Source organism: Neovison vison, chromosome 4 (assembly GCF_020171115.1).
Source record: "Neovison vison isolate M4711 chromosome 4, ASM_NN_V1, whole genome shotgun sequence".
NCBI classification, from domain to species: Eukaryota; Metazoa; Chordata; class Mammalia; order Carnivora; family Mustelidae; genus Neogale; species Neogale vison.
Window position 1 is genome coordinate 220,148,141 of NC_058094.1, and position 8,623 is coordinate 220,156,763.

Sequence of the window (8,623 nt, forward strand, 5' to 3'; positions counted from 1 at the left end):
CAGGATTCCAAAAAATTACAGAGAAGCCATGAAAAGAGTTGAGATTTGTTCATAAGTAAGGAATAGAAAAGGCATTTTTTTGTAAACGAGGAAAGACTCTGGAGCAGGAATGTCATGGGAATAAGTTTCCCTTCAGAAAAGGAAACCAATAGACTGATAGCAAGGAGTTTGCTTTGTGTTTCTTTTGCTTTGTCTCCATTATCTTTCCTGGGCTGTGGCTCTTTTTCTCAATCAGTATTATATAGAGCTTAGCCATGGACACAAATATTTTTATATATATTGCCTCATCTAACGTTCACAGAGTTGCAAGTATTTATGACTGCAGTTGTACACACCCAGGTGGAAAAGACCTATAATCATAGGTTATAGGTTGAGAAAGTGACAGAAATAAAACCCAACCCCAGGGCTTCCAAATCTACATCATATGCCCTTTACAACAAACCAGCTCTAAATGAATATGAATTCATAGAATGTTACAACAAAAATCGTGTTTTTATAGCTTTCTTGGGAATGTCATGATATTTTCTCAGATTCTCTAATGTTTGTCTGCTTGGGTGTCTTTACACATTGTCCCCTAGTGGTAGATAAGAAATATTATGGGGAAGAGGAGAAACAGGAATTTAAGAAGACACTTGTTCATTACTCCAAACAGCAATCTTGGTTCCGAAATTTGAGACTTGGTTACTGAGAAGCAGCAAGGAGATAAAGCTGGTTTCTTTTGGTCCCACCAGGCACTGGGTCACATGTGGCATGTGGCATCCCAGTCTTCCGTTCAGGGCAAAGGCAGAGTGGCAACAGCTTCATTGTATTTTCCTGAGGAAAAACACAGAGGTATAGACAGTGTATCTAGTACTAAAGAGTGAAATCTGGAGCACATATGGCAGGAATAAGATTAAATGAGAAAATGATGTATGCAAATGTGCTTAGCAAAATGCCAGCCACAATTAGGTTTTCAGTGAATGTTGGTTCAATTTGAGATTGTATTTCTTTCCTAGAGCTCCCTACTTAATGCCTTGTGATTAAAAAACAAACAAATAAAAACTCTCCTCTGACTTTTATTACCATGGTCTGATGGGGGAAAATGAACGAGTCTACCAAGCTACCTACCTGGGAGCCCAGTACCCAGTCCCTACTGGGTTCACACTCCCTCACCCAGTGTTCCTGCAGCCATTCTGCAATTCTTCCCTTGGGTTACCCAGTTGGAAACTTGACCACTGCAGCCCACTGAAGTCCCACTATTGCTTTCATTTCTGCACATGCAGACAAAATGATGGGAGCTCTCTGAGGGGCTTGTCTGGAGTCACTGGATGATTGGGAATGCATTTTTAAACTCCTTTATTGAGTTTAAGGGAAGACACTTAAGCTCCCACATCATGGTGGGAACACAGTGGATGCTGTGTTCTTCTTTTGCCCCTTTATTTTATCCCCCAGTTCCCAGGACTGTCACACCATTAAGCATGGTCAGCACATTTTGGCCTCATCCTAGGGAGTGTTCCATAATATGCTATCAGCAGCACTCCCTTCTGTCTCATGCTGCCTTCACCCCCTATGCCTCTAGAGAGGTGTATGATGAATGGTGGATGGGGGCTGTTTGAGGATCCCAGGAGGGACAAGACGGAGGGGTGTGAAGAGAAAAAAAAGTTAGGAGAACAATCACCATTTCAACAATGGAAAATCTTAGATTATGATTTTTTTTAGCAGAATGTTTAAGCCATTTTAGAAACATGACTCATATATTGACTTCTGCCCTTTCTTCCTCCAAATGATTATGAGAAACACATACTTGGAAGATTTTAATAAGATTCTGAGTAATATTAGATCATTATAATTCCTGTTTATGGAGGATAGCAGTCCAATACTTAATTGCAAGAGGAAAATGAATCCATGCTTCTAGGAAGCACTGCTATTTACAAAAACCAAGGAGGAATAATTTGGCTACATTTGCTTCTAGCTCTCTCCTTGTTGTCTTTTCTAATTTTTTTTTCTTAGGAAAAAAGAGAAAGATTAGATAGAAAGTAAACTGTTTTGAGACTAAGATTGTCTGAAAAGACGATTTTGCCCTTGAACTTGAGTACCCAGATAGAAAATTCTAGGTCAGAGATGATTATTGCAGTGTCTTTTTAGCTTCTAAAATTACCTTTAAAAAGTCTAAAAAATACTCAAATTATTAACATTTTGAATATAGTATCCTCTTCACTTCTTGCCCTCTTGAGAAGCTTGTGGGATCCTCAATTTATGCTCAATATTCTGAAACTTTATGATGGCCCAGATACTTGGAAGGCCCTTTTAATAGAAAAAATTATGTCTTTTAGTTCTTCAGTAATTTTGTTGGTGGGATTTCCCCCTTCATTTATTATTTTTCTCCTTTTAGAATCTTTATTGGTTGGATATTCGATATCCTGGGTTAGTGTTGTTGTTTTCTACCTATGGTTTTGTGGAGTTTTTTGGCTCTCCTTTTTGAAATACTTCGTAAATTTTATCTTCTGTCTCTTACATTGAGTTTTTAATTTTAGCTAATCACGTTTTTAATTTGAGTGAAATTTTTAAAAGTTTTGAATGTTTTCTTTTAATAAAATCTTATTATTTTATTTGGTTGTTTTGGATACTGAGAACTCTCTGAGAATGTCAGTTTTGGTGAGGAAAGTTTTTTTTCTTCTTGCATTGATGAATTTCCTACAAGTAGCTCTTTTTTTACTTTGTTTTCATTTTATCTTCCACCTTTTCTCAGATACTCCAAACTCCTTGTTTTCTGCTTGTGTTGAATAAGGGATGGAGGACTGACTGGAAGCTGTGAACTTGTGAATGAGATTGTTGACCCCAGGCTTCACTGTAGAATGCTGGCAGGGCTAATTATCTGAGGAATCTCTGATAGTGTCTTTACATCTTTTTCTTGGAATGCTTGGATTCTTTGAAAAGTCTACACTCATTTCATGCCTGGAAGCTGAAAGCCTGGGTGCCAGTGTTCTTGGAACCCAAGTGAGGGAAAGATATTAATTTACTTAATTTGTCATTTTCAGTGTACCCTTACCTCAGATGTGTTTGGTGTTCACCCAGCTCAGAGACCCTGTTTTATCGTCTCCAGGGAATAACCTCCAGTCTTAATTTTTTTTTTTTTTAAAAGATTTTATTTATTTATTTGTCAGAGAGAGAGGGATAGAGAGCAAGCACAGGCAGACAGAGAGGCAGGCAGAGGCAGAGGGAGAAGCAGGCTCCCTGCCGAGCAAGGAGCCCGATGTGGGACTCGATCTCAGGACGCTGGGATCATGACCCGAGCCGAAGGCAGCTGCTCAACCAACTGAGCCACCCAGGCGTCCAGTCTTTACCTAAGGCTGAGAAAGAGTGGTTGCCTAGTTATACAAAAGGGAGGAAGTGATCTAGGAATCTGAATCTTAAACTGACTTATAACCAATGTTTAGCAACTTTTCTCCAGAGGTGCCTGGTACTGAAAATCCTGAGTAAAAGTCAGGTTAGTTCTTGACTTTTCCTTCTGCTTGCATAGGCTTTAGTTTTCTCAGATCAGCTATGTTTTTGGCTACTTGTCCATCTACTTTCCAGCTTCCCCCTAATTTTTTTTTCCTTCCCTCATTCTGTTATTGTAGATTGAAGGCTTGAAAAATAATTTCTAAAAATCTCTGTATAGTCATTTTAGAAGAGTTTTGGGGAGAGGGTGAAAGAATATGTAGGGATTCAATCTCTTTCCCTCTTTGACTTTCGATTTGGGACATTATCTCCAAATTTGCTTTTTGTGGTACAGTCCTGTCTTTAACTGAGACCTTACACAAATATATGTATATGTATATGTATGTATATATGTATATATATATATATATGTATATAAACTAGATATGAGCAAAGCTACTCTGTTTTGTTTTTTAAGATTTATTTATTTATTTGAGAGAGAGAGTGAGAGAAAGAGCAAGCATGCATGCACAAGGTGGGGGAGGGACAAGCAGACTCTGTCCATGACCCTGAGATCATGACCTGAGCTGAAATTGAGTCAGAGGCTAACTGACTGAGCCACCCAGGCACCCCAAAGCTGCTCTGTTTGAAAAGGAAGTGGGTGCCCGTGGTTGCCCTTCTTCACTTCTCATCTTGTGCCGTCTCTACCATGAGAACTTCCTTTAAGGCATGGTTTGTAAACTGCTGATTTAGGAGTTGAACATGATTTATCCTTCTACCAAATGTTAGACATTTGAGTAAAGTTTATGGCATTATGGAAGGACCATTGATTTATTCCTTTAGAAATTAGTTTTATTGCTCTCCATTGCTCAGATGGTCCAAGTCAGAGAGAGGAAAAAAAAAAAAAAACTAATCTAAAATTTTTGGAATTAGAATAAAATTAGACTCTGGACCTCCTTGCAAACAAATTTTATCATTGCAAAAATAACTTTAAAATGCTATTTTCATTAGCTAAAAGGAAAATACATCAATCTACCTGAATATTAGGCAATATTTTAACTATGCTTATACATTTTGAAAAACAAGGATATTGTAAACTCAAGTTTACTTTTAGAAAGCTACAATTCTATTTTATACTGAAATTCTTTTTTTTTTTTTTAAGATTTTATTTATTGACAGAGATCACAAGTAGGTGGAGAGGCAGGCAGAGAGAGGAGGAGATAGGCTCCCTGCTGAGCAGAGAGCCTGATGCATGTGGGCTCATCCCAGGACCCTGGGATCATGACCTGAGCTGAAGTCAACTCAGTTAACCCACTGAGCCACCCAGGTGCCCCTATTTTATACTGGATTTCTAATAAATTCAGTGTTTTATTCAAAATTATTTATGTGAATATATGATGAGAGAAGGTCTGTAGGGCCAGAAGAATATTTTGAACTTATTCTGCCAGGAAATCTTGTTAAATTAGTGCATAATTTAGCTTCATGTTTATGCACAGTGTAGCCTTTAAAAACATTGTTATTAAAAAAAAAAAAAAAACATTGTTATTTCCTTCCTCCTCCACCTTTCCCTGGCACAGACCATCAATTACCTGATGAAACCATGGAAGAATGTGGAAGTATTTGTACACTGCAGGTCACTCATAGGTCCAATCAGGAATGGACACCAGGATTTACAAATGCTGTTAAATGAAATATGTATTTTTACATGTCACTAAAGTGACCCAGTGTGTTTTCTAATGTAATAAGAGAAAAATAAAAGAAACTCCCTCGTGAACAGAAGCCAAAAAAGTCCTTTTCTGGTGTAGAGAGTCAAAATGAAGGGAGTGCAGGTAGGTCTCTTCAGAATTATCCACTTGAATCTGACCTTCTGCTGTTATGTGTTGACACCAGCAAAATTTCACAGGCGACTCAGGCATCATGCTAAAAATTTTTTTGACAATTGTGCTACAAAAGGATTTATCAGTTTTATTTTCAACCATGAGACACCTTTAGAAAACAGAAACATGCCCCAAACTGTGGTGAGAAACACATGGTATTTAGATTGGTGGTGTATATTGGAAGGAGTCTCAAAAACAATGAAATGAGTTGTCCTGTTTATGGACTCTTTTGGAGGCAGATTATGCATAGGGCATGGGACCTCTCTAAGGCTCACATCTAGTGACGCACGGAGAGATGGATGAACTGGTGCCCATGGAAGAGTACTCTCTCAACCTGCTTACGGAGGAGTGTGGAAACAAAAGAAAACACTTGAAGAGCTATCAACCATAGAAAAGAAGAGTCCCGGGAAAACCATTTCCAGCGAAGTATTTGCTTTGATGACCATGTAAGTCACGAGGTTGCTTGTGAGCACACGGGGGATACTTGGTTACATGTGATGGCAACAGGGCGTGTGTGCCATGGCCTCAACTTGCTTCTTGATGACATCATGAAATTGGCCTTTCACCAAAAGGATTACAAGAAGAGCCAAAATATTGTGAAACTTGCAGGAGCCACTCACTGCTGCTATCTTCAAGGAGAAGGCAGGGGAAAACATGCGAAGAACTAAATCAAGTCACGGAAGCTGAGTTTTAAACCAATGATCAGAGTGGGTTATCTGCTCTTTGGTGATCTTTTGAGAAAACTGAAGCAGTTCTTCAACCAAATGCCATGTTTGAGAGGTAGCCAAAACCTCTTTTTCCTGGAGCACCTGGGAGGCTCAGTTGTTGACCATCTGCCTTCAGCTCAGGCCCTGATCCCAGGGTCCTGGGATTAAGTCCCGCATCAGGCTTCCTGCCTAGCGGGAATCCTGCTTCTCCATCTCCATCTCTTGCTGCTTTGTATTCCCTCTCTTGCTGTCTCTCTCTCTGTGTCAAATAAAATCTTTAAAAACAAACAAACTCTTTTTTCTGAGGTTTCTATAAATGTTTGTTCTTGTTTTTATTCTCTTCCATCATTCACAATAAACCTCTCACTGTGAAGTTTTGAGTGAGACCATACTGAGTGGGAGAGAAGCCTTTATTTGTGAGTGGCTTTGGGGAGGACTGTGACTCCAGGATCTTTGATAGTGGAAGAGGAGACTCCCTTCCCTGTTTTTCTTCCTGCACTTCTGCTTCCTTCTACCTTCCTCTTTCTTCCCCTTTCCCTTTTGCTTTTTTCTTTTTCTTATTGTAGAGGCAAAATGTACTGTGTGCACTCACCTTATCAACGGCAAGGTGTTCTAACAGGTTGGTTGCTATTCTCTTATTGTGCCACCCCCACCCCATGGGCTTGCTCAGAGCTCTTCTTGTCATCCCAGTTCTTGGTTCCCTGGCTCCAGTTGTATGTCCACTCTGGATCTGGTCTCCCAGTTTCCCTTCTCTGTTTTTCCCTTCTCATGACCTACCTACTCTCATTTCCTCAGAGCCTTCTTAGGAAGGGAGTAATTTCTGTTTGCTAAGCAAACTGAAGTTAAGGCATTAATGGCTAACAGATTTGATGTTCACATTAGGGAAATTCACATTTTAACTGGAGACTCCTCAAATTTCAATATGGAGTCTGCCAGTGACATTTTAGGCAGCATGAGCAGTCAGTGGAGGAGAAAATGAGCCTTTTCCTGGTGCTTGTGCATATGGATGACTTTTTACTCTACCCATTCAAGAGATGGGCCTTATTGTAATGTGTACAGACTAGTGAATAAAATATTAAACTGGGACATGAAGGATCCAGGAAGGTTTGGGGTTAGGGGAGCCAAACAAGGATAAGGACATCTTTTAAAGAAAAGTCAGGAAAAAAATAGTATGGTTAATAAATAAAGTACAAAATATGAGTATTTTCAATCACTCATGCAGCCTCTCTTCTGGTAACATTTCCCTTTCCCTGGCTCTGGTAAGAAGCAGGCAACAGGATAGGCAAATATAGACAGTGGATCATTGAGCTGGGAGTGATTTGCATGCCAAGAGAGATCACAGGAATCTTTTTTTCAAATCCTGCGGGATTGGAGGTATTTACTAGTAGCTGGGCTTTTGTATGAATCCAAGGAGAGGGCTTTTTGGATCTCTGGTCTCAACAGAGCGGCCTAGCCAGAGAGGCCACTTTTCCTTGTGGATGTATCCCAGTGTCCCAGTGTGAGCAGAGCCTCCTGGAGATGATGTCCTCCTCACCTGCATTGATCTTCATGGTCATCTTCTTCCTGGAGTTGATGGCTGCGATGTTGCAGAATGGCTTCATGGTTATTGTGCTGGGCATGGAGTGAGTGTGATGTGGGTGCTGCCTGCAGGTGACATGATTGTGGCCTCCCTGGCCACCTCCCAGTTCTGCCTGTATGGGGTGACCATCTTGAACAACCTCTTGACCTTCTCTGAAATAGACTATTACCAGATCCCCTGGAACTTCATCAACACTCTCACTTCCTGGCTCACTGTGTGGCTTGTCGTCTTCTACTGTGTGAAGATCACTGTCTTCTCCTACCCTGTCTTCTTCTGGCTGAAGTGGAGGATTTCTCCATCAATGCCCAGGCTGCTGCTGGGCTCTCTGGTCTTAGCTGGCCTGAGAGTCATCTCATCAGCCACTGGAACTAGAATTTTTATGCAGATGCTTACCCCCCAGAGTTCCCAAGGAAACAGCACCCTGGCTGACAGTACAGCCCTTCTATTGGTCTCTTGTTCTACCTCATACAATGTTTACATGGTTGATCCCATTCTTCCTATTCTTGGTGTCCACGCTCTTGTTCATGTTCTCACTGTACCAGCTCTTGGGGCGGATGAGGGAACATAGACTGGGAGCATGTGATCCTAGTACCCAGGCTCACACCATGGCCCTGAAAGTCACCTGTTTTCTTCCTTGTCTTTTATACATCATATTTCCTGTCTCTGATTGTTGTTGCTATGAAAATCAGTCTTCCAGAGTCACTGGTACTGGGCCTGGGAAGTGGTGACCTGTGCAAGCATCTGTTTGCACTCCAGCATCCTGGTGCTAAGCAGCCCCAAGCTGTGAAAAGTCCTGAAGACCATGCTTTGGAAAGCTCTGGACAAAGGCTGGTCCATCTGAAGTTAACAGTGTCAATAATCATTATGTGTGAACAAGCCCATGAGTGGTGAGAACCTGTAAAGTTTGGGTACTGTTCTTTTGGGTACTGTTCTTTTCATTTCCCTCTTTCTTTTGTACTCCTTCAATGCCCTATCAATTCTTTTTGCACCCTTCTCTGTTCCTGCCATCCCCTCCACTGCTCCTAGTACCCAGTGTGGGTCCCAAACCACTCTGGGCTGGG

At 40.8% G+C, this 8,623-nt stretch overlaps 1 pseudogene; it reads left to right on the forward strand.

The window, feature by feature from the left end:
• Positions 1-7,504: 7,504 nt before the first annotated feature.
• LOC122905466 lies at positions 7,505-8,349 on the forward strand (annotated as a pseudogene).
• Positions 8,350-8,623: the final 274 nt, after the last annotated feature.